At 39.9% G+C, this 26,533-nt stretch overlaps 1 protein-coding gene and 1 long non-coding RNA gene across 2 annotated transcripts in view; both read left to right on the top strand.

The window, feature by feature from the left end:
* The window catches only part of LOC134211100 (potassium voltage-gated channel protein Shal), a 641,586-nt gene that overhangs the window by 213,281 nt on the left and 401,772 nt on the right, over positions 1–26,533 (top strand). The gene's annotated exons all lie outside the window — the stretch shown is intronic.
* LOC134215394 (uncharacterized) lies at positions 25,002–25,682 on the top strand. The gene is made up of 3 exons (XR_009980137.1): positions 25,002–25,033; positions 25,114–25,240; positions 25,302–25,682. It is a non-coding gene; the product is annotated as an uncharacterized LOC134215394 (long non-coding RNA).

Raw genomic sequence — 26,533 nt, 5'->3', positions numbered from 1 at the left:
TAATTAGAAAGTGAAGATTCAGTTCGCGTCAGTAAGCAGAACGATCGGCCGGTCATCGAAAATGTTTTTCTGCTTTGTGCGGTTGGCATAGAGATCGGCTGGTCATCGACAATTTTGTTCTGCTTAGTGCGGTCGGTAGTTAAAATAATTAGTGTTCGTTCGATTATGTTTTGAATTGATCAAACTACACGCTATACACGGCATACCGTTTACCAAAACGAACCCTGCCACAATACCTACCCCATATATCAGTGATCCCCAAAGTGCGGCCCGCGGGCCGCATGCGGCCCTCGAAGCCTTTTGCTGCGGCCCGCGAAGGATTTCAAAATATACACTTCATGTGACCCGTTGATACGCATTAGATGTCATCAAATGCTTTTCAACATGCCCAATTGTATGTGCTTCTCAGGGAATCTGTCAAGTTTTTTTGTTCATTTTGATGTTTAAGAACCATCGTGATTGATTAAAATCATCACTTCATATGTTACGTAGGACAACAACAAACAACTGTGCTGGTATTGCCCCGGGCTATGAAAATATTTTTTTCCACATATTCAAACGAACTAAATGTTGGATTTGAGGTCAAAATAATGTTGTCATACATTGCTCTGAAATGAAAAATTTTTCAATAGAAGTTAGGATTTATCAAAATTTAAATTTGTTTTTTTTTAACTCCAGAAAAAAAAGCTGAATATCAACGTACTTTTCGCTACCTAAATTGTTTAACAAAGGCAAGATTTTGTACATGCTCCGATTAGTTGATGAAGGGTTCAGTAAATTTCAATTGATCGGAAATCTAAACACGGTAATTAGTGCGGAGTTCAGATTTATTCAACTTCTATTCAAAATTGCTGGCAAGTTCACCTGGCTCCGAAACATGTTTGACGTTATTTGACACGACAAGTTACGATCAGTGGAGTCTCTTATCTTACTTTTAATCTATTCAATGACACAGAATTGAGAGATTTCAATATTTTGACTACCCAAATTGGAAATAAAATTATCAGAGTCAAATCATGGCTAATCAATATCTCTTTATTCCATAAATTTACGCGAATTTTTTTTTGCATATTCAAAGCCCATAGAATGAGGTTAAGGAATCGTTACTTATATTTACTAAAATAATTAAATTATAAAAATAATTTTGTTTTCCCCTTGAAAAAGTCACAATACCCGTGGCGAAACGTCGGGTCAATAATAAACTTGTTGTAAAAATTGTAAGATTGAGTAGCCGTTCAATAAGAATAATTAAAACGTACGTACGATCGTACGATCCATAGTCAGGAATCGTTACTCTTTTGTAGTGAACAATAATCCTTCAATAAAAATTCAAAATCTTAGTATCGGGTGACATTATGCGAAAATATGTTTCTCGTGCCAAGTCCGCTACCACAAAAGTATCTGTTAGTATCAACTAAAAGTCAGCTACGGCAATAAAAACCGTAGAATAAAATGTGCTTACTAGTATGTTATTTGAAGAAGATTCATCGCAACAAGTTTTATTCAAATGTGAAATAGGTGTATTAAAAATAATTTTGATTAAGCTATAAGCATATGTGTATGTACTGCGGCCCGCTTCTGCAGTTCAAAATTGCTATACGGCCCTTGATTGTAAGCATGCTGGGGACCACTGCCATATATCCAACATCCCAGTGATTTCTCGTGGAAGTGCAGATGACTCGTTGGCTTCTATCAAAGCGAGTATCATGTCAACATTTTCCTACCCATTCCTTAATTGACCTGCATTCGGACACAGCCGGTGCTGGTATTGCTTATTTTTGGGTCACCAGTTCTTACACGTTGAAGATGATGTTAGTCCCAAACTTCATCTGTTGGTTCTCTGTGTAATTACAGCTGACCTGGCAATAACGGAGTAGCAACCGTGGGCGGTCAATCATACTCATGCTCAGTAAGTATTTAAAAATAAAGAAATTGTGGGATTTTTTATATACAGATTCAAATTTCGTTTAAGACCTTAGTTCACCTAAGAATTATGTAATTATGCTTAAGCTTGCTTCATATTGTCTTGTCAGCGTGGTTTTACAGTATTGACTTAGTCAAAATTTGAAAAAGGATGCTTGGATTTATTTTTTATTTAGTGGGATACTTAATTATGTATCCACATCTGCCAGAATTTATATTACTAGATCAACATTTGAAAAGGGCGTATCTGCCAAATTTTATTCCTTCTTATTCTACGTCTACATATATAGCAATAGCATAAATTTGCTCGCTGGAAGAATCCTGTGCACCTATCTAAAATGCACAAAGATATGTACATATTTCAGATTGACATCACAAACCCATACTGCCGCTAACCGCATGAGCGTTCATATACAGATGTGCTCGACTTGCGGTTAGCGGCAGCATAGTCTTATATACAATCAGCTCTACAAACTGAGCTATTGTGTGTCTTGGCATATGAGAACAGCTGTTATGGTCAGTATGTGCTGAAAGCAATCATAAGTAAAAAATTCTCAGCAATTTTAATGATCTTTCAACCCGCTCTTATTTTTTTTGCTAATTCCATGCGAAGATCTAGAAATGCCCACAAATCTGCAATGTTCCTCACCAGGGAATCAATTTTTCTGGAATGCGCGTGCGAAAAAAGCGACAAAAGGAAACCAGCGACAAAGCTTTGTTTTTGTCGGAGATAATAATGACAAAGAGCTTGAGCTTGAGCTTGATTGACTGCTCGTAGTTGCTACTCCATTATGACCAGATCAGCTGTTCTTGCACAGGGAACCAACAGATGTTTGCTTGGGAATAGCACACATCTTCAATGTACAAGTACTGGTGATCTCATTTGTTAGGTCATACTGGCGCCTGCCACGTCAGAATGCAAGTCAATGTAGGGAAGAAGGAGGAAATGATGATGCAATCACTCGCCCACTGCAAGCCGAATATACCTCTGCACTTGCCACGAATTCATGCGGATTTTGTTGGAATTTTTAGGTTAGGTTCGAGAGGCAGAGGTCCGTCTTGGTTAACGAGCTGCCAATGTGATAGATAGGAGAAAGCAACTGATGGAATTTCTAATTGGATGTAGGCGAGCTCTATAGTTCATTTCCAATTCTAGCAGATTACTGTTAGAATACTCAAGTTCAAGGTATAGGAATAGTAATGGAAACGGTTTGGAAGTCCATTCCCAGTTCTAGCGATTGCTAGAACATGAGAAATATAGAGAAAGATACAAAGTAGGAGAATGGAACGGACCTGGGACCTCCTCCTGTGTATGAGGCAGAAGCAGTAGCCATATGACTACCAAGCCCGTTTTTTCCGAGATAATAATGACAAAGATCCGAAAAATTTTGTCAGCGACAAAAAAGAAGACAATCTAGTTGCTAACTTTTCAACACGTTATTTTGCATTATTTCTAGAGCAAATTTCGGTGTTATGCTATCATAGTTTCTGCTTTTATGGAAATATTTGAGAATCGAACAATGATTACAAATTACAATATTGTATTCGGCTTCGGATAAAGGTTTGTCGCTAGGTGCGTTTGTCAGTAACAAACTCTGTTGATGACAAAGAGTATATTGTTAGGCGTTGTCCGAATATTGATTCCCTGTTGCTCACATATTGTGCAAATAGTCAAAGAAGAGCTTATTAGCTTAATTAACTGCACACATCATAGTTGCTAATCATGATTGGTTGAGAAACAGCAAACATGCCCAGCTCACCAATTAAATAATATTCTTGGGATACAAAAAAGCTATTCTTATTGTATACTTGCTTTGGAGTATCCAATTCATGACCAACAACGATGCTGGTCACGTGCAAATAGTCAATTTAGGATAAGGAGAGGAAAATTAGTTTAACACTCATTGTTTTAAGAGACCGAGGAATACTCTACATCTCCGTAAGCGCTACGGAAAAGGAATCGTTGGTTGAGAAGGTAATTCATGTGAAACCCCTTGTTAAGCGACAAAATATTTATTGTAAACGAATTTATTTTGAAAGCAAGATGAAAACTGTGTTTCAAATCAATCCAACGCAAGGTCAATGTGCTTCGTTTAATAATCTTCTACAACACGATTGATTCCGCACTAAATTATGTTGTGCTCTTCGATGCAGACATTAGTTTTATCACTTCGCGTTCTCCCACACTAGCTGGCGTGATCAGCATCAACACGATCGATTGCACACTGGTTTAACAAATTTCTGCTACGCGAGGTAGATTTTTTCACTTCGCGTTCTCCCGGACTAGCTGCGGTCCCATGACCAGCAGCAACACGATCGATTCCGCAGACGTTTTATAGAAGAAAACTACTTACGTATTTGTCGACTAAGAATGGGGTTATATAGTAAGCGTTAATAGGAAAAACTGTATAACCTAAAATTTGATATCAACTTAACGATTTAGTTCAGCGGCGCAGCCAAAATTTTTTTAAATATAAAGTATGGATTAGTTTAAATTTGTTTCGAAATTCCGTGGAATTCCGTTAAATTTCGTTAGAAGCTAGTTTTGTCTAGCGAAATTTTTGACTTTTTACGAAACGAAACGAAATCAAGAAATCAGATTTCGCCATGCTTAAATTCCGCGAAATTCCGCGGAATTTCGTTTCGAACCACCTGAAACGAAATTTTTCGAAATACCGCATATGCTTACGAAGCGCTATTCAGCGCACCACTTCCGAAGTTAGGTTTAACGTACGGATTGTGAGAAAAATCCAACTTCGCTAGCACCCAATTTCGGGTTTCAACTGGATTGAGTATATAACTATCCAGTATTTTGCGCTCCATATTAGCGGACGAGTTGATTCCTTTTTGACATTCAAGAGGTAGAAAATATTTACATATTTTAATCAATGTAGGCCTTGATTCATTGAAAAACATCGGCACTCGACCGGTGTCTACAAACAAACAAATGTCAAATGCTTTCAAGATACCTGCTATATCTGTTTTTCAAATATTTGGTATATTTTTAAACTAATTTTATATTATTTCCTAGGAATGTGAAAACTACATGGTATCGAAAATCTAAAATGAAATCAGGGTTTATTTATGGGAAAGGAAATCTGCGACCAGACACCTGGGTACGGCAATACTCAAGTAGTGTGACTCACTGTGAGGCTGGGCTCACTAAACTAGTCTCACTAAAACGTTCCAGACTGAAACCAACTCCCTTAGTACAAGAGAACTACCCTAGCCTATACACCACCAGTTCCACAACATTCATCTACCTTAGGGTGGTGACAATGAACATGCTACGAACTAATAAATGAGTATTTATATCAAATCTAGACCAACATTTGAAGAGGTCGTTACAGCCAAAATTTATTCCTTCTAATTCTTCGTCTACATATAAAGCTGTATATATGGACAAAGAATCAGAAGGAATACATGTTGGCTGTCACACCCTTTTCAAATGTTGGTCTAGAAACGATATCAAGTCATTCGTCCTGATATTTGTATACAAATCCACTCAACATATTTATATGCATCGCAAATGAAACCAGCTGAAAACGCTAAAACAATAACGCTAGCGATATGACGGTTATAATTTAAAACATAGGGGGAAAGACGGCTTTGGCAGGTTTTGCTCTATTATTGGCAGGGGGGTTTTTGTCGACCGAATTTTATGAAATTTGGCCATAATATTCTTTGATATGCAAAGAATGTTTAGGCCAAATTTGAGCCTAGTCAGTCATAAAAAACCCCCCTGCCAATAATAGAACAAAACCTGCCAAAGCCGTCATTCCCCCTATTTGTATTTAGGATTTATACAAAAGTTTGATAAAGGGAAATCGACTATTTGATTTACAAAAGAGCTTCCGTGAAATAGCACCAGTAGTGGTTTGCACCACGCAGTACCAAGAAGCGAGCAAATAAGTTCTGGGCCACGCTTAGATTGAATATGTATTGAACAATAACACAGCTCAACAAGATTTTGTCCCTAACACCAAATAATGTGTCCCTAGTAGATTTTTGCTCGCTGAATCCGCATTTGACTTCAGATTTCCTCTAACATGTCGAGATTTTGAGATATACCTCAATAAATGTCGTAAAATCAATGATTTTGAGCATTTTAGAAAAGCCATCGTTAACCCTATAGAAAGAATTACTAGTCAATCAAGGTCCAAAATGGATCACGAACATCTAATCTATCGAAATGTGGTGCATTTTGAACAAGTTAAACATAATAAGTGTGATTTATCTACAATTAAGTGAAAGTTATTTAAAAATATGTTTTATGCAAGCCTTTTTTGAAGACTTGTATACAAGCCTGGTAATTATCTGTGAACGGTTTTGTGAGGAAAGTAAAAAGAATTCAATATAATAGTTTGTCCAAGCAAAAAAATAATATGTTTTCATTGAAGTAAGTTCTATTGAATGTAAATATGATATTGTATTTCCTCTGGCGCGATAAATTTTCAATAGTTGCTCAAGTTTTCATTTCATTTATTTAGTTAACATCTAAACAGATAACACTGAATCAACAATTTGACGCCACAATACACGGTTCGGGGCCGCATCTCTCCATCCTCGGATACGCCCCACGCTCGCCAAGTCGTTTTGCACCTGGTCTGCCCATCTCGCTCGCTGCGCTCCACGCCGTCTCGTACCTGCCGGATCGGAAGCGAACACCATCTTTGCAGGGTTGCTGTCCGGCATTCTTGCAACATGTCCTGCCCATCGTACCCTTCCGGCTTTAGCTACCTTCTGGATACTGGGTTCGCCGTAGAGTTGGGCGAGCTCATGGTTCATTCTTCGCCGCCACACACCGTCTTCTTGCACACCGCCAAAGATGGTCCTAAGCACCCGTCTCTCGAATACTCCGAGTGCTTGCAAGTCCTCCTTGAGCATTGTCCATGTTTCATGTCCGTAGAGGACAACCGGTCTTATAAGCGTCTTGTACATGACACATTTGGTGCGGTGGCGAATCATTTTCGACCGCAGTTTCTTCTGGAGCCCGTAGTAGGCCCGGCTTCCACAGATGATGCGCCTTCGTATTTCACGACTAACGTTGTTGTCAGCCGTTAGCAAGGATCCGAGGTAGACGAATTCCTCGACCACCTCGAAGGTATCCCCGTCTATCGTAACACTGCTTCCCAGGCGGGCCCTGTCGCGCTCGGTTCCGCCCACAAGCATGTACTTTGTCTTTGACGCATTCACCACCAGTCCAACTTTTGTTGCTTCACGTTTCAGGCGGGTGTACAGTTCTGCCACCTTTGCAAATGTTCGGCCGACAATGTCCATGTCATCCGCGAAGCAAATAAATTGACTGGATCTGTTGAAAATCGTACCCCGGCTGTTACACCCGGCTCTCCGCATGACACCTTCTAGCGCAATGTTGAACAACAGGCACGAAAGTCCATCACCTTGTCTTAGTCCCCGGCGCGATTCGAACGAACTGGAGTGTTCGCCAGAAATCTTCACACAGTTTTGCACACCATCCACCGTTGCTTTGATCAGTCTGGTAAGCTTCCCAGGGAAGCTGTTCTCGTCCATAATTTTCCATAGCTCTACGCGGTCTATACTGTCGTATGCCGCCTTGAAATCAACGAACAGATGGTGCGTTGGGACCTGGTATTCACGGCATTTTTGAAGGATTTGCCGTACAGTAAAGATCTGGTCCGTTGTCGAGCGGCCGTCAACGAAGCTGGCTTGACAACTTCCCACGAACTCATTCACTAATGGTGACAGACGACGGAAGATGATCTGGGATATCACTTTGTAGGCGGCATTAAGGATGGTGATCGCTCGAAAGTTCTCACACTCCAGTTTGTCGCCTTTCTTGTAGATGGGGCATATAACCCCTTCCTTCCACTCCTCCGGTAGCTGTTCGGTTTCCCAGATTCTGACTATCAGTTTGTGCAGGCACGTGGCCAGCTTTTCCGGGCCCATCTTGATGAGCTCAGCTCCGATACCATCCTTACCAGCTGCTTTATTGGTCTTTAGCTGTTGAATGGCATCCTTAACTTCCCTCAAGGTGGGGGCTGGTTGGCTTCCATCGTCCGCTGAACTGACGAAGTCATCTCCTCCGCTGCCTTGACTTTCACTGCCTGTACTCTCAGCGCCATTCAGATGTTCCTCGTAGTGCTGCTTCCACCTTTCGATCACCACACGTTCGTCCGTCAAGATGTTCCCATCCTTATCCCGGCACATTTCGGCTCGCGGCACGAAGCCTTTGCGGGATGCGTTGAGCTTCTGATAGAACTTACGTGTATCTTGAGAACGGCACAGCTGTTCCATCTCCTCGCACTCCGCTTCTTCCAGGCGGCGTTTCTTCTCCTGAAAAAGGCGGGTCTGCTGTCTCCGCTTCCGTCTATAACGTTCCACGTTCTGCCGGGTACCTTGCTGCAGCGCGACCGCCCGCGCTACGTCCTTCTCCTCCAGAATCTGTCAGCACTCTTCGTCGAACCAATCGTTCCGTCGACTTCGACCCATATACCCGACGTTGTTCTCCGCTGCGTCGTTAATGGCTGCTTTGACTGTATTCCAGCAGTCCTCAAGAGGGGCCCCATCGAGCTCACCCTCTTCCGGCAACGCTGCCTCGAGATGCTGCGCGTATGCAGTGGCGACATCAGGTTGCTTCAGTCGCTCTAGGTCGTACCGCGGCGGTCGTCGGTACCGAACATTGTTGATGACGGATAGTTTTGGGCGCAGTTTAACCATCACCAGATAGTGGTCAGAGTCGATGTTAGCGCCACGATATGTCCTGACGTCGATAATGTCGGAGAAGTGCCGTCCATCAATCAGAACGTGGTCGATTTGTGATTCTGTCTGCAGTGGTGATCTCCAGGTGTACCGATACGGGAGGCTGTGTTGTAGGTAGGTGCTGCGAATGGCCATATTCTTAGAGGCGGCGAAATCAATTAGTCGTAGGCCGTTTTCGTTCGTCAGCCGGTGAGCGCTGAACTTTCCAATAGTCGGTCTAAACTCCTCCTCTTGGCCAACCTGAGCGTTCAAATCTCCTATGATGATTTTGACGTCGTGGCTTGGGCAGCTGTCGTACTCACGTTCCAGCTGCTCCATTGCTCAAGTTATATGGTGTATTTACTGTCAATTGAAGCTCCTTTATTATGTTCATTCAAATAAAGCAAGTACGAGAACTGTACGCAGTTCTATATGGTTTGATTATTCCTGCTATTTATGATTATTCCAATATTCCTATGATAGAAATTTGGGTGGAAAATTATCAATTAGCAAAATCAATCAACGAATCGATAAGTTGCATTCGATCGTTCTTGTGTATGATTGCATACAAGCTGAAGCGACGTTGGCGGCTACGCAACAGAAACCGGAAAACGTCAACAACCTACTCGTGCGTGGGGGCTTTTTATCTGATTCGCGTTGAAAATGCTGCATGGATGTTCCAATAATCCCAATGCAATTTCTTTTATCTATGGTCAGTTTATAACAGTGAAACGGGAAAAAGTTCACTAGTTTTATCAACCTTTGTTATGTGCTCAGAAAAAACTTGGACTCCGCTCCACTTGTGTGCTGTTCAACATGTTACAGTTACCCGAGCATATGGTTGAATAATCCGCCAATCCTGCACTCTGATATTTCTCTAATTTAACCCTTATGCGGCCAACAAAAAAAACACACGTCGATGGCCGACAGGGTACCCGTGTTCCACTAAATTGATATTCTCATAACTTCAACAATTTTCAACCGATTTGGATAATTTTGACAGTTTTGGAAACAGAAACTCATATACTTTTAGCATATTGTCATGGTTTACAGCTTATGCCCATGGTTGTTCAAGAAATTTTTGAAGTAAGGCTTAAGAGTCTACACGCGTAACCAAAGGCAATTCAGCCAGTTTCAAATATGCTACAAGCTCTTTGCGCTTCTTAGAATTGAAGGTGTTTACAGTATATGCTTCGGGTAATGCAAAAATCCCTGAAATGAAGTCTTAGTCATCCGAGAAATCCCTGGAGTAAAGCTTAAAGATCTACTCGCGTAACCAAAGGCCTATTATGCAAATTCAAACACGGTACATGCTCTTTGTGGTACTTAGCATAGAATGCGTTCACAGTATATGTTCCGAGTCATCCAAGAAATCTCTGGAGTAAGGCCTTAAGGTCTACACTCGTAACCATGGGTCTATGGACTTGTCTCAAAAGTGGTACATGCTCTTTGCGCATCTTGAAATCAAATGTGATCACTACATATGTTCTGCGCTATCGAAGAAATCTCTCGGATAAGTCCTCTGGCGCCTTCATTTCATATAATCATGGTCATCCAAGAAAACCCTGGAAAAGGCCTTCAGGTCTACACGCGTAACCAGAGATCTTTTAGATTGTTTCAAAACTGGTACATGCCCTTTGTGGTACATAGAATAGAACGCCTTTATTGCATATGTTCATGGTCATCCAAGAAAACCCTGGAAAAGGCCTTAAGATCTACACGCGTAACTAAAGATGTTTCAGATTTTTTCAAAAGTGTTACATGCCCTTTGTGGTACATAGAATAGATTGCGTCCATTGCATAGGTTCATGGTCATCCAAGAAAACCCTGGAATAGGACTTTAAATCTGCATGGGTACCCAGAGATCTTTTGGCTTGTTTCAAAAGTGATACATGCCCTTTGTGGTACATAGAAAAGAATACGTCCATTGCATATGTTTATGGTCTTCCAAGAAAATGCTAAAATAGGCCTCAGGATCTTCACACGTAACCTTTCGGATTGTTTCAAAAGTGGCATATGCGCTTTTTAGTACATTGAATATACCTTTCATTGCATATGTTCATGGGTATCCAAGAGAACACTTGAACAATCAGCAAGAACTTCACGCGTAACCAGAGTTCCTTCGGCCTAGTTAAATAGTTATACATGCCTTTTATAGTACGTAGAATAGAATGCACCCATTTTAAATGTTCATGGTCATCCAAGAAACCCCTGAAGTAAGGCATTAGGATCTACACCAGAGATATATCAGCCTGTTTTAAATTTGGTACATGCCTTTGGGGCCCATGGATAAAATGCGTTCATGGCATATGCTAATGGTCATCCTAGAAATTTATGGAGTTAGACTTCTAGGCTTACACGAATATCTAGAGGGTATTTAAAGGCACTCCTTACGGAATCCAAGTTTCAAAGTGCTCGCGTTTTCGGGGGCACACCACTCGATATGGAAGTAACGCACAACTGTCATTTTTATTATTTCACGCATGCTGCGACACAGCAAAGCTAAATCATCAAAAAATACAGTTGTGCGCCGCCTCCGTATCGATTGGTGTGCCCCCGAAAACGCGAGCACTTTGAAACTTGGATTCCGTGAGAAGTGGCCTTAATCTAATTTTAATATGGTACATGATCTTTGCGATATTAGCCCGTTTTTTCCCTCACGTTCTCGGCGTGAAGTTGTATCGTTCCAATTTATTTACATTTTGCATTTCCAAAGCATAGACTTCATATTAGTGATATCAATGAAGTTTGTATACTACCTGGACCCAACAACAACAAGACAACAATAACTACTTGGAATGCTAATATATCAAGATGAGGTTTCACATCTTGTTTATTCTTCAATAACTGCCCAGAGCTAATGACAACAACTTGAACTACTTGAAATGTAAACATATATCAATATCTTTCCGTTCGTGGGTTGATGTACAGATCATTCCTATATGGAGTTCATAGACTACCTAGTACCATGGCAAAAATAAAACTACAGCAGACGTTCGATAACTGCAAGCCATTTAACTGCAATTCGATAGTTGCAACAGTTTTACAGTTATCGGACCGCTAAACTTCAAACCGATGTCAGACTCAATGACAGCTGCATTGCGCTGCACATTTAGATGCACTTTTCTTGTATTTGACGTCGATTGCCAACCGTTTGACGTCTAGAACGGCATTCGATAACTGAAAAGTAAACATTTTGCAGTTATCGAACGGTTACTGTACTAGGAATGCGTATATTTACTCAGATGAGGTTGACCCGATTTTGTCTACCCCTGATTTTGCCTAACCCGATTTTATCACGTTTTCGATCCAATTTGCGGCAAACAATAAAGATTTTCATGAAATAACTTTCACTGCCTGTAGCTTATTATGAATCATTTATGAGTACCTGTTGATAAGTTTGTACGTCTCTCCGACAAAAAAATACGGATTCCATTCACGTATTTTGCCTTGCCTTCATTACGGAGCCCACGACAATGAAAATAACTACTTAAAATACAAACATATACCAAGAAGGAGTCTCACAACTTGCTTATTTTCAAATAACTGCCTCTATTCAGGAGGTTGATCCATCGACCTTGACTCTATTTCATAGAGTGGAGCTCAAGACAACAACAAGAACTACTTGGAATACAAACATATACCAAGTTGGGGTCACAAAACTTGTTTATTCTTCGACAACTGCCTCCATTACGGAGATTGATCTAGAGAACTTCGGTGGGGTTTGATCCAACGAAACCAGTACGCTAGACAGGTGTTTTTCCTACTAAGCTACGAAGGACCTCCGTCGTCCTCCGCAGCTTAGCGGGTACTGATGAAACCAAATTCACAGCACCGGGCATGTAGCCGAACTCTCGCAATACATTCACAGAACTAACTCTCTCATATATGTTTTTGTACAATGCCAACCAAGTAGGATGAGTATTTAGTGTTATCTGGCTCCTACACATTTGCTTCATCACCAACGGCGCTCGATGAAGTAGGGTTGTGTGAGATTGGGCCAGTTGGTCGTCAGATCCCAACCCGACCACATAAGCGAAGAGAGATCGCCTTTCGAGTTCAGTACATTCACATGAAATACAAACATATACCAAGAAGGGGTCACACAACTTGTTTATTCTTCAATATCTGCCTCCATTACGGAGGTTGATCCACAGACCTTGAATCTATGGAGTTCGTAGACTACCTGGAGCCCACGACAACAAGAACTACTTGGAATACAAACATATACCAACAAGAGGTCACAAAACATGTTTATTCTTCAATAACTGCCTCCATTACGAAGATTGATCCACAGACCTTGACACTATGGAGTTCGTAGACTACCTGGAACCAATGACAACAAGAACTACTTAGAATACAAACAAATACCATGAAGGCGTGACACAACTTGTTTATTCTTCAATAACTGCCTCCGTTAGCAATGTCGAACCCCATACCTTGACTCTATGGAATTCGTAGACTGCCTGGAGTCCTCGACAACAACAAGAATTACTTGGAATACACACATGTACCAAGAAGGGATCACGCAACTTGTTTATTCTTCAATAACTGCCTCCATTATGGAGATAGATCCGAAGATCTTGACTGTATGGAGTTCGTAGACTACCTGGAACTCACGACAACAACAAGAACCACATGAAATACAAACATATACCAAGAAGGGGTCACACAACTTGTTTTTTCTTCAATAACTGCCTCCATTACGGAGGTTGATCCACCGACCTTGAATCTATGGAGTTCGTAGACTACCTGGAGCCAACGACAACAACAAGAACTACTTGGAATACAAACATATATCAAGAAGGGGTCACAAAACTTTTTTATTCTTCAAACGCTGCCTTCGTTACCGAGGTCGATCCCCATACCTTGACTCTATGGAGTTCGTAGACTACCTGGAGTCCTTGACAACAACAAGAACAACTTGGAATATACACATATACCTAGAAGGGGTCACGCAACTTGTTTATTCATCGATAACTGCCTCCATTACGGAGATTGATCCGAAGACCTTGACTGTATGGAGTTCGTAGACTACCTGGAACTGACGGCAACAACAAGAACTGCATTAAAAACAAACATATGCCAAGAAGGGGTCACAAAACATGTTTATTCTTCAATAACTGCCTCCATTATGGAGATAGATCCGAAGATCTTGACTGTATGGAGTTCGTAGACTACCTGGAACTCACGACAACAACAAGAACCACATGAAATACAAACATATACCAAGAAGGGGTCACACAACTTGTTTTTTCTTCAATAACTGCCTCCATTACGGAGGTTGATCCACCGACCTTGAATCTATGAAGTTCGTAGACTACCTACCCACGACAACAACCAGAACTACTTGGAATACAAACATATGCCAAGAAGGGGTCACACAACTTGTTTATTCTTCGATAACTGCCTCCATTACGGAGATTGATCCACAGATCTTGACTCTATGGAGTTCATAGACTACCTGGAGCCCACGACAACAACAAGAAATACTTTGAATACAAACATATACCAAGAAGGGGTCACGCAACTGGTTTATTCTTCGTTAACTGCCTCCATTACGGAGATTGATCCGAAGACCTTGACTGAATGGAGTTCGTAGACTACCTGGAATCAATGACAGCAACAAGAACTTCTTGGAATGCAAACATGTTTTAAGAAAAGGTCATTGGATGACCCGGAACATATACTGCTTTCACAGCTAAGCACCATAAAGAGCATGTGCCGTTTTTGAATTTACACGATAGACCTTTGGTTACGTTAGCAGACCATAAGATCTTATTCCAGGGATTTTTTGGGTGACTTAGGCCTTACTCCAGGGGTTTTTGGAGACCCAGAATGTATACTGTGAACACCGACTATTCTAAGAAGCGCAATGAGCATGATATATATTCGAAACTGGTTGATAGTCCTTCGGTTACGTGTGTAGACTCTTAAGTCTTACTTCAAAGATTTCTTGTATAACCATGGACAAAAGCTGTAAACCTTGACTATGGGCAAAAAGTATATGAGTTTCTGTTTCCAAAACTGTCAAAATTATCTAAATCGGTTGAAAATTGTTAAAGTTATGAAAATATCAATTTAGTGGAACACGGGTACCCTGTCGGCCATCCACGTGGTAAAAAAAATCAGATGCCCTCCCCACGTCCCTCCTCACTGTATCAACGTGATTTTCTCACAGATGCTACATTTTATGGAGTTCTTAGATGTCACCGAGTTTCAGCTTTCAGCTATAAAAATTCATTGAAATATCACCACTTGAATTTGAAAAAGGAACACGGGTACCCCGTCGGCCGCATAAGGGTTAACAAAACAACGGCATGACTTAAACATTTTGTAACTTCATCGTAAATTTTCTCATACGATGAAGTTACAAAATGTTTAAGTTTCAACTTATTTTCCGAGTGCTGGAATGTATTTTATTAGTCAATGTGGCTCGAATGCTCTGGTAGGGGATCTAATAGAGGATTTGAATTTGTTCAAATTGCAATCCGATCTTATTCCTTGTTGATTAAAAGAAAGGAAATTTCTGGATCATCATGTTCACAACACAACACAATTGCAACATGATAACAGATTACGTGTGGTTATTGGAACTTGATCGATAAAAAAACAACCAGAAATCGAGCAGAATAACATTTTAGGAGAAATGTTGAGGATAAAATGAAAAAAAAGTATATTTTATTAAAAGTCGAATGAAACATATATTTACAAACTGACTAGTATCACTATACTTCAATCAACATTTTCATATCCCAGTTTCTCTGGCCGCATGTTGTTGAATTTTTGGTGGCTTCGAACTGGTGCTGATGGCGTTTGCATGCAAGTTTTTGAAACGAACTTGCATGGAATGTTTTTAAATTAAATTCACTGAACTTAAATTCAAGGAAAACCGAATAGAAAACAATTGTAACGTGCAAATCTGATGGAAATTCATTAGATCAGATGTGCTTATACCGTTTCGGGTATTGATTGACCAAAAATTATGTTTATATGCTTCATGAAAGTCCTTCGAAAAATGCCAATTTCTTCAAATTAGCGGTATTAATCTAGCTATATCTCAAAATTTGGACGTGTTAGAGCATATCTGAGGACAGATTCGGATTCAGCGAGCCAAAATCTACTGAAGACACATCAATTGGTTCTGAGGACCCGCAAAAAGTTAAATTTTGTTCCCCTGTGTTATTTATACCAAAATATCAAAAAACTTATGAGAAAATATTTGACATTATTGTTTGTTTGAAAGGTTTGAAGAGTGCCGATGCTTCTTATGGGCCCCACACACGCTCCGATGTGTTGTACAGCTTTGGAAATTTGGTTGAGTCGGAGTAAAGTCGGATCGTCTGTGAACAAGTCGGACTGACGGTTTCAAAGTTGCAAAGCTGGTCGGATGAAATCAAAACAGTTTGATTTTGTTCCGACTTATGGTGGGCTTAGTCAAATGTTGTACAACCAAGTTGTATTGTGTATGGTGTTGTTGTACAACACTATTGCTTTCAATTCTTCTGGTGGAATACCCAGGAGCAGAAAGTGAGTTTAGCGATAATACAGAAAATAAGATAAGTCACAGATTTCATGAAAAATTCCATATGAACTTCATTTGAAAATACCTCCACTATCTGGAACCATCTGGAGATTTTTTTTTTGGATTTTCGGTGGGAAATTCTGTGATTGAGTAGGTAATGTTTTACAATGATATTCACGTAGAAGTAATACACTCAAATCATTATTTAGGTAATGTTTGTTGAGTTGGAGAAGTAATTTGAAAAAAGTTTTAGAGGATTTTCTGGAGAAACTTCAGAGAAACCTTTTATAGAACTTCTCAGAGGAATTGATTGCGGAATCACTGATAGAATTTCCGAGGGAGCATATCTTAAAAAATCCGGGGAAGTTTACGGAAGAATTCACGCTTGAAGAAACTTTTAGTGCAATTCATTGACAGATTCTCAGAAAAAAATCTAAAGAAATTTTGAGCGAACTCCTATGGAAAATCCATAAATTGAAAAAGAAAAAAACTTTCAAAAAAATACAGGAGGAATACATTGAGGACTTTCAAAAGGAACTCAAGGAGGACCTTCCAAAAGGAATACATACTCCTAAAGGAACTTCCAGAGCAATTCATTGAGGAACTTCCGAAGGAATTCCTTCAGGAAATTCTGGAAGAATTCCTGAAAGAACATCCAGAGGAATTCCAGGAAGCACTTTTTGTGGAATTCTTGGAGGAACTTCCGGAGAAATTCTTGGAGGAGCTTCAGGAGTAATTCCTGTAGGAAGCTCCGTAGAATTTTTTTAATGAACTTCCGGAGGAATTTCCATGAGAATTTTCTATGGAATTTCAACTATGAATTTTCAAGCAGTTTCTGGAAGAATTCCGGAAGGAACTACGGAGTAATTAACGAGGGAATTCCTGATGGAGCTTCCGGAGAAATTCTTGGAGGTACTTCTGAAGGATTTCCTGGAGGAACTTCCGGAGGAATTGCTGGAGAAGCTTGGGGAGGAATTGTTGGAGGCACTTCCTGAGGAAATCCAGGAGAATTATCCTGAAGAATTCCTAGAGAAATTTCTTGAGAAATTCCTGGAAGAACTTTGTAGTTCGAAGAGGAACTTCGGAATTCTGGAATTGTGGAATTCTTGGAGGTACTTCCGAAGGAATTCCTGGAGGATTTCCTTGAGGAATTTGGGGAAGAACTCTGAAAGGAATTTGTGGAAGAACTGTCGTAGGAATTCAAGGAATTACTTTCGGAGGAATTCTGGGAGGAACTTGAACTTGGAACTTTGGAGAAATTCCGGGAGACACTTCCAGAGGAATTCCGAGAGAAACTTCCCGAGGAATTCCGGGAGGAACTTCCTGAAAATTCCGAGAGAAATTTTCGGTGGAATTTTGGGAGGAACTTCCCGAGGAATTCCGGGAGTAATTTCCTGAAAATTCCGAGAGGATTTTTTCGAGGTATTCCGAGAGGAAGTTGTGCAAGATTTCCAGGAGAAACTTCCGGTTAAATTCCGGGTGGAGCTTCCGGAGCAATGCTAGGAGGAATTCCAGTGGAATTCTGGGAAGAACTTCCTGGAGGAATTCCGGCAAGAACTCTCGGAGAAATTTCGGGTAGAATTCTCGGGAGGAACTTCCGGAGGAATTCCGGGAAGAACTTCCGGAGTAATTCCGGGAGGTTCTTCCGGAGGAATTACGGGAAGAACTTATGGAGGAATTCAGGGAGGAGCGTCCGGAGGAATTCCAGGATGAACTTGTGGAAAAATTCCAGTAGGAACTTCCGGAAAAAATCCGGGAGGAACTTCTGAAGGTACTTCCCCAGGAATTCCGGGAGTAACCTCCGGAGCAATATTTGGAGGAACTTCGGGTGGAATTCTGGGAAGAACTTCCGGAAGAATTCCGGGAAGAACTTCCGGAAAAATTCCAGGAGAAACTTCTGGAGGAATTTCCAGAGGAATCCCGGGAGGAACTTTTGGAGGAAATGTGGGAAGAACTTTCGGAGGAATTCTGGGAGAAACATGAATTTGGAACTCTGGAGGAATTCCACTAGGCACTTCGGGAGGGATTCCGGGACTTCTGGAGGAATTCCGAGAGAAACTTCAGTTCCGGTTGAATTCCGGGTAGAGCTTCCGGAGCAATGCTTGGAGGAACTTCCGGAGGAATTCCGGGAAGAACTTCCGTAGTAATTCTGGGAAGAACTTCCGGAGGAATCACGGGAAGAACTTATGCAGGTATTTAAAGAGGAGCTTCCGGAGGAATTCCATGAGGAACTTCCGGAGGAATTCTGGAGGAACTTAGCAACCGCTCTTGTTTTGTGTTTGGAGACATGAATATTCCAATCAACTTAGTCAATAATAATGTCGTTAAAGGATATAAGCTGTTATTACAATCATATAACTTTATTTGCGCTAATACCTTTGTAACAAGACCGGCGAGTTCTAATATCTTAGACCACCAGAAAAATATATAAAGCTCTTTTAGTGGAGTCAAGTCAAGTACGAGACACTGAAGACAACCACACAGTTGTGGTCGAAATACGTATCTGCAAAGATATCGAAAATTAACTGGTGGAATTGAATGGAGAGTACTTAATTCGATCTAAAACCACGTTATTTGTAAAATTGTGGATGCATCTCGTATTCGTAATCATACAATTTTTTCGATGGTTATAGTGACCATTTGATAGTGTTGTCCGAGTTTAAATTAACTGTCGATACCAATCATGTAACATTCTCGAGCAACCTTGTCGATCATAATACTCTGCATAATGGATTTAGAGCATATTTGCAAAGCATTAGGGAAGAAGAAAATGTCGATTCATGCATTGAAAATTTGATTATTAAATATAACTATAACTGTTACCGTAACTAGAGCTGCACAACTGAAAGGCACACATTGTCCTTGGATGAATTTTAAAATCCTAATTCCTAATTAAAATCAAAAACAATTATTTGAAAAGACACCGTAGAAATCCGTCAGATGAGAATACTTTAGAGTTACTAAAACACGTTTAAAAAAAAGTAGAAACTCTTAAAAAGAAAGTCAAGAAACAGTACTATGAAAATCTTCTAACCAATACATGTCATTCTAAACTTTGGAAGAATATCAACGCTCTTTTTGGTTCTCCGAAAAAAACTTCATCACCAAATTTAATTCTTAAATGGAATTCAAACAACGTCCAAAGTAGAAGATTGTGAAGTGCTAAATACCCATTTTGCAAGTGTTGGGTCTGCATTAGCCAACACGATTCCAATTAATGGAGAAGACCCTTTGAGAGTAGTGGATTCCATCACGGAATCTATTTTCATTCAACCAGCTAGCATTAATGAGCTTATAATCTTAATTAGGGATTTAAAAAATAATAAAAGTCCTGGACCGGATAACATTCCATCTAGTATAGTAAAAAACAATGTTGACTTATTTGCCAAAATTTTATCTAATTGCTTCAATAAAATAGTAGAAAGTAGAAACTGTGTTCTATTCAAATTAACCAGAATAGTGCCTATTTTTAAAAATGGTGATCCTTGCAAACCGGATAATTATCGGCCCATATCCACGCTATCAGTTTTTTACAAAAAAATTGAAAAGCTTTTAGTCAACCGGCTGTTAACCATCATTGAACGGAATAACGTACTTTATAGTATGCAATATGGCTTTAGAAAAGGCTGTAGTACAACTATAGCCATTACTGAGTTAGTTGATAGTTTGATATCTGATATCGACTCAAAAAAACACGTAGGCGCTCTGTTTCTCGATTTGAAGAAGGCTTTTGATACATTGAATCATGAAATCTTACTTAAGAAGCTCGATCGTTACGGTATCAGATGTAGAGCTAATGACTTAATCTGTAGCTATTTACATAATCGTCAGCAGTTCGTATCATTAGATGGTGAAATAAGCTCTTTCAAGTTAATCAACACGGGAGTTCCACAAGGAAGTAATGTTGGACCGTTACTTTTCATAATTTATGTTGATGATTTATACAAAATTGGTCTGAAAGGAACCCCTAGACTTTTTGCAGATGACACTGCTCTTTTTTACCCCAATAGTAATCCCCAAGTTATAATTTCGCATATCAATCACGATTTAGAAAAACTAAAAAAAATATTTGTCTAGCAACCTATTATCACTTAATATTGGTAAAACTAAGTACATGATATTCCTTTCGTCAAGAAGATCCTTGCCGCAGCTAGAGGATCCAAAACTTGTGCCTAATAAATTTGAATGTGTCTCAGTTTTCAAATATCTGGGCGTTCATTTGGACAATACTCTTTCTTGCTCTAGGGATGTCCATATAAAACATGCTTGTAATAAAGTATCATCATTGTGTGGAGTTTTAAGTCGTGTCAGTAGTTTTGTCCCTCAAAAAAACTTCTACAATTCTATAATGCACATATTCACTCAATATTGAGCTATTTGATTTTGAATTGGGGCCGTGCATGTAAATCGAAACTCAAAAGGTTACAAACTTTACAGAATAGATGCATAAAGGCCTTATTCAAGCTGCCCATACTTTATCCTTCAGTGAACCTATATTCGAACCTACCTCATAAAATACTACCACTAATTGGAGTATGTGAACTACAAGCTCTTATGCTTGTTCATGATGTTATCAATAACACAACTATCCATCATAATTTTGTATTACAAACAACTTCACGAATTCATAACACAAGGCGAGTAAACAATCTTGTACAAATTCGAGCAATCTCCAGTTTAGGTCAGAAACGATTTTCAATTATTGGTCCATCAAAGTTTAACAGTCTTCCCCAAGACTTGCAGCGCATAACAAATAGATACAGCTTTAAAAATAGTGTCAGGCATTATTTGAAAAATAACATTAGTACACTTTTGATATAAATTACCAATGCAATATATTACCCCTCCAAAGATTCATTTTTGTTTAAATATTTGTATTAATTTAAAGTAATGTGTTTTATTTAAAGAACTAATGTCCACTGAAAACACAAGGGCAGTTTTCATGTCCTTTTGCTCCACTGACCTTATTATTTTTGTTAATTTTAGTTCTCAGTCTAACTGTTAGTTTTTTGTGTTGCCAATTTGCTGAGAACATAGATGCGTCCGTTTCCAGGAGGCTCAATCGTAGATCCTTTTGGTGTAGGGGAGAGTATAGGGTCGCATAAAAAAAAAATAAAAAAAAAAATCCTGAGGAATTCCTGGAGGAACTTCCGAAGGGATTCTTGGAGAAACTTGAACTTGGAACAATCCAATTCTATTTTCTGGAGGAACTTCCGGAGCAATTACGAGAAGAACTTCCGGAGAAATTCCGGGAGGAGCTTCCGGAGGAATTCAGGAAGGAACTTATGGAAGAAGTCAGGGAAAGCTTCCGGAGGAATTCCGGATGGAACTTCCAGAGAAATTCCTGTAGGAACTTCTGGAGGAACTCCAGAGTAACTTCCGGAGGAACTCCGGTTGAAACTTCTGGAAGAACTTCCGGAGGAACTTCCGGAGAAATTCCGGGATGAGCATCCGAAGTAATTCCTGTATGAGCTGTGAAAATCCTATTCCAATACAATACACTTTCAATCAAATCAAAATTTCAACTCTAAACAAATTTCTATCGCATTCCAATCCATCATCACTAAAATTTCAATAACATGCGAATCACGTTCCAATAAAATTCAATTCAATCCACAACCAATCTAATTCTAATCCCATTCCAATTCAAATCCAATCTAATTGCACTTCAATCCAATTCCATTCCAATTCAATTAATCCAATTCAGGATTTGTGCAAAAGCACCAAGCACTTCAGCATATACAGAAAGAAAATGACTAAATATTACGTTTGTTGGAGTTTTGATTGTACCAACTGTTCGTCAGACGGTTGTACAAACTGAATTGGTCGCACAAACTTTGGGCCGGAGTCAAAGTTGTACAACATATCGGAGCGTATGTGGGGTCCCTTACTGAATCAAGGCCTACATTGAATAAAACATGTAAATATTTTCTACCTCTTGAATGTCAGTAAGGCATTCATTGGAACTCACTCGGTCGCCATTACCGCGTGCAAAATACTGGATATGTTTTCGTCTTCCAACGTTTCGATCCTTATTGGATCTTTTTGAAGGATTCGAAAATATAGTCGTTTTTTCGTCAAGTATAGTTTTATAACTTTCAACCGTGATTCCCTGTTTGGTGATGGGTATCCAGTAAATTTTGACTTGCTGAATCCCAATCTGTCTGCAGATGTGCCCTAACACGTCCAATTTTGAAATATAGCTAGACGAATACCACAAATTTGGAGAATAGAGCATTTTTCGAAGGTGCGCCTTGTTGTACATAAGTAGAATTTTAAATCAATCATTACCCGAGACGGTCCAAGCATAGCTGATCTAATGTTTTTTCTACCATTTTATACCGTTAAGATGGTTAGAATATGTTTAAATATATTTCTAGGGTTTATAAATACTAACTAATTGACTATTTAAGTCAGAGCTTCAGTTACTTGATAACCTTATTACCGTCGTGCGCGTGCGGGGCTTCTTTTGACTCCGGGGGCTTCTTTGGATTTTTGATTTTCTAAAAAAATTAAAAGAAAAAAAATTCCAAATTTGAAACAAAAAGTTGCCATCCAACTATCAACAAGACACCCGGCTGGTGATAATGGCATTTTGAGAGTAGTTAACGTCGTAATTCATGTTTCAAAATGTCCAAAGTAGCCCCTGATTTGTCAAAAGAAGCCCCGCACGACAGTATTACATAGAAATGTGACGGATAGATTACAATGCAACTTATTGTGTGACAGTATTTTGTTCCAAAGTAGCATCATTTTCTGTGCTTTTTTTACACTACTGTTATAACAATGGTTACCGTAATTAAAATTTCACATGTGTAATTGTCGCTTATCGATAGCCGTGACTCAATTGTGCCAATATGGGATACTTGGGGAATGATCGTACAGCGACTGCCGGGCCGGGCGCTGCGGAGCAATTCGCTCATAAGCTCAACGAAAGAATCGAAGGACACCTAACTGGAGAAAATTTGAGCGCATCGAGGTAACAAGTACACGAGGTGCGTGCTCATATCGGTTACACGCTAAAATAGAGAACGATATAAAAACTAAGGGCTGCTGAGAAAAAACGTAGAGGTGACTGCTGGGTGGAAGGAGCACTGTCCACGAGCTAAAGAACGGTATGGTTGTTGGGAAGGATGGAATCCCGACCGAGCCAAGTTTCTTGAAGTTGGGAGTGACCGGCTGAACGAAAAAAAAATACACCAAGTGATTGACTGAATAATTTGGGACAGAGAATAAATGCCTTCGAGCTGACTTGTTGGCCTCATATGACCTATCTACAAAAAAGGGCACAGACTCGGTTGTGCTTATTAACGAGATATAAAAGGTTTTCTGAGCAAGTTTATTAGGCAGATTGAGCGTCAAAGTATTTGATGAGACATCCGATTCATTTGTCACGTTAGATGGATTGAAGCAGGGCGATGTGCTCTCTAACCTGCTATACAACATATCTCTGGAAGGTACAATTCGAAGATTTGTAATTTCATCCTCAACAAGTCTTACGCTCCCTGATTATGCGGATAAAATCGACTTCATTGGTGTAAATCGCAGAGCAGTAGAATAGGCTTCCGTGCCTTTCAAACGGGAATCTGAAATAATGTAACTGGTCATAAACCTTTTTGAAACTAAGTGTCTGGGTGCTGACAGAGAACGTGGCAGTCCAAACGGTGTAGATCCCAAGGTGGAAATGGATGGGATGCAGTTTGAGGGATGGGACGCATGAATCACGAATTGTATCTTGCAAATGTACACAAATTCAGACATCGGCAGGCAGATAAAATACGGCCGATTACAGTGGGCTGGACATGTAGTGCGAATGCAGGAGGAGAGACCAGCAAGAGTCATGTTTAGCAGTGAACATAGACGTCAGGTCCAGGAGGATGTCGGCCCCGGGGTAGACCCCGCTCGCGCTGGAAATCGAGGAAGATGCACGTGCGGCCGGTGTGCAGGGAGACTGGCGACTGGGCAGCCCAAGAACGGGCCACCTGGAATACGACAACCGGACAACACGGAGTGTACGACCAACTAGCATTTTGTTTCACATTTGAATTATTTCTAAGAGTGGGACTATGTGGCGTAGTGAAAAATGGTACAACACTAGTGGAGCAAAAAGAAATACTTGTATAATCTTCTTTGCGTGTCAACGCGTTTTGGTGCAGTCTTAAAATGCACATTCTGAAATAATGAAACGTGCTACGATTAGAAGATTCCCACGCTGGTTTTTGTGTGTAAGCTAAGCATGCTTCATAATATATACTTTCAGTGTGTCCAAACACCAATTTATTGAGATTTAAGATTGGGCATAAAGAAAAGAGGTAAAACATATTTATTTTGACTGGAAATGCATTCTGTGCTTAATATTAAATCTTGAGCGAGGAGAGATCTCAATTATTAAACCGAGTCATTGAGCAAAATTCAACAATTTCAATTTCCTGCTTTAAATAATTTATAATCCAAAATGAGAATCCAAAGTGAATTCTATCATTGCTGTTTGAATCGCTTGATTGAGTGAATGAAATTTATTAATATAATATTCAATTGTTGGATATTCGAGAAGCCGAATGTATATCATCTTTATTTGTATTATCTTTTATTGCATTATACTTCCCCTGTGTATATCATCCTGGTAACAATCAACAAATCCTATGTCTCAATCCAGTTGACAATCAATAAAAAAGCTTATAAAAATTGTAGAGCTCGTGAAGGGACCATCGACTCATGGAAATATCGAGATGTGGAATAGAAAATTCTTGGAAAGCTGTTTGAAGGAACCATCACAGCAACCCAAAATATATTTTTTACTATGGCATAATTTGCTTACATGAGTCGATATCGAGTCATAGAACATCGACTCATGGAGGTTTGACTGTAACTAATCATATTTTTTATCTTCAATCACACGAATTATGAAAATCATACTTAGAGCATTTTTTCTCTTATCTTTTCAGGTACGTTCCAAGAAATAAACCCGATTTCAATAACGATTGCCCATCAACAACATGAGTAAAAACACGCACGATTTCACTCACCGTTAACACAAAATTGAAGTGAAAGCGCGAATCTACGAATCCATCAGTAAGTCAAAAGAGTGGGTTTTCCGAATTCCAACATTTCTTTCTCATTTCGCGTATCGCAGAATTTCCACCTTTCCTCATTTCCACATTCATAAACCCATCTCTGGTCGCATTAGAAGCTTTGTTGGAAAGAACACTTGAAATAACGAGTCGGTCGGATGGATGAATGCTTTACGTTGTTGGTTGGTTGACACCGACGGTGACGACGACGACGACGACACCGACGTCTGAGGTGCGCAAATATGATGGCAAAGCGGGAGCTCTGTGTTATTCCGGCTGCGACAGCAGGCGATCCGTGTCATGGAAGGAATCTCACACCATCCGACGAATCCGACTGCTCCCGGGAGTGGGAAGATTCATCATCTTGATATAATAAATGTATTAGGTATTGGGAGAGTGTGAGCCGGAATTTTAATAAGATTACTGTTAAGTTTGAGCTCGACTGTTCTGATGCTTGAGAAATCAGGGATGAAGGGACACACTTGATGCCTAATAAATGCTTAAGATGTGAGCAAAAAAAACTAACCCTGAAACTTATGATGTTGACTCAAAATGCTGCAAAATTTTTTAAATCACTAAGCCTCCTTTTCTAATTTCTGGTAGATTTTTTTCCCTCAAAGTTCTGAATCACGATATGCATGGCGTGGTGCTGAATCTGTTTTATCTAATTAATCACTACTTTTTGAAAACATCGATTATATAGATAATCTCCAATTTTCTCCTAACATCCTTACGAAAATCAATCTACAACACTGAAGCAATTGCCCCGAGGACAACGTTCATCGATTGGTGAGCTGAAATCTTCAAGTGGTCCTGTGTGTAACTGTGTAAGAATCGGATGCGAACTGAAGAAGAAAATATACGACGAAAGGAGCTTTGATTGGAAATGCAAATTTGAGTGAAAAGTAACCTATTGAGGAAATTGAGATGAACTCCATAGAAGTTGAGGAAAGAGCCCGGGGTGGTTCCATAAGTTGAAGCTTTTCAGCTCACAGACAGCTTTCCATTGCTGCGAAAGGTGCGGCTCCTTTGGGGACCATTTCTCCATCTCTTGCACGGTGTTCTGGTTCATTTGGATGAGATGAAGATAGCGACAAGATTGAATATTAAGCAGGAATGTGATTCGTGGGTTGTTTGTGTTTGATGCCAATCAACTAACTGGAAGCCACCCGGTTCGTTTTTGTGGAGAAACTGTTTGAGTTACTTTTTAGAGACATAACCGGGAAATGGAAAATAGTGGCTTATAATCGTGATTTGTTTCAGCCGAATTTGCATCAACCTATTCCTTTTAAAT

This window comes from Armigeres subalbatus, chromosome 2 (genome assembly GCF_024139115.2).
Source record: "Armigeres subalbatus isolate Guangzhou_Male chromosome 2, GZ_Asu_2, whole genome shotgun sequence".
In the NCBI taxonomy this organism is placed as follows: Eukaryota; Metazoa; Arthropoda; class Insecta; order Diptera; family Culicidae; genus Armigeres; species Armigeres subalbatus.
This window is presented reverse-complemented; position numbering and strand designations above follow the sequence as displayed.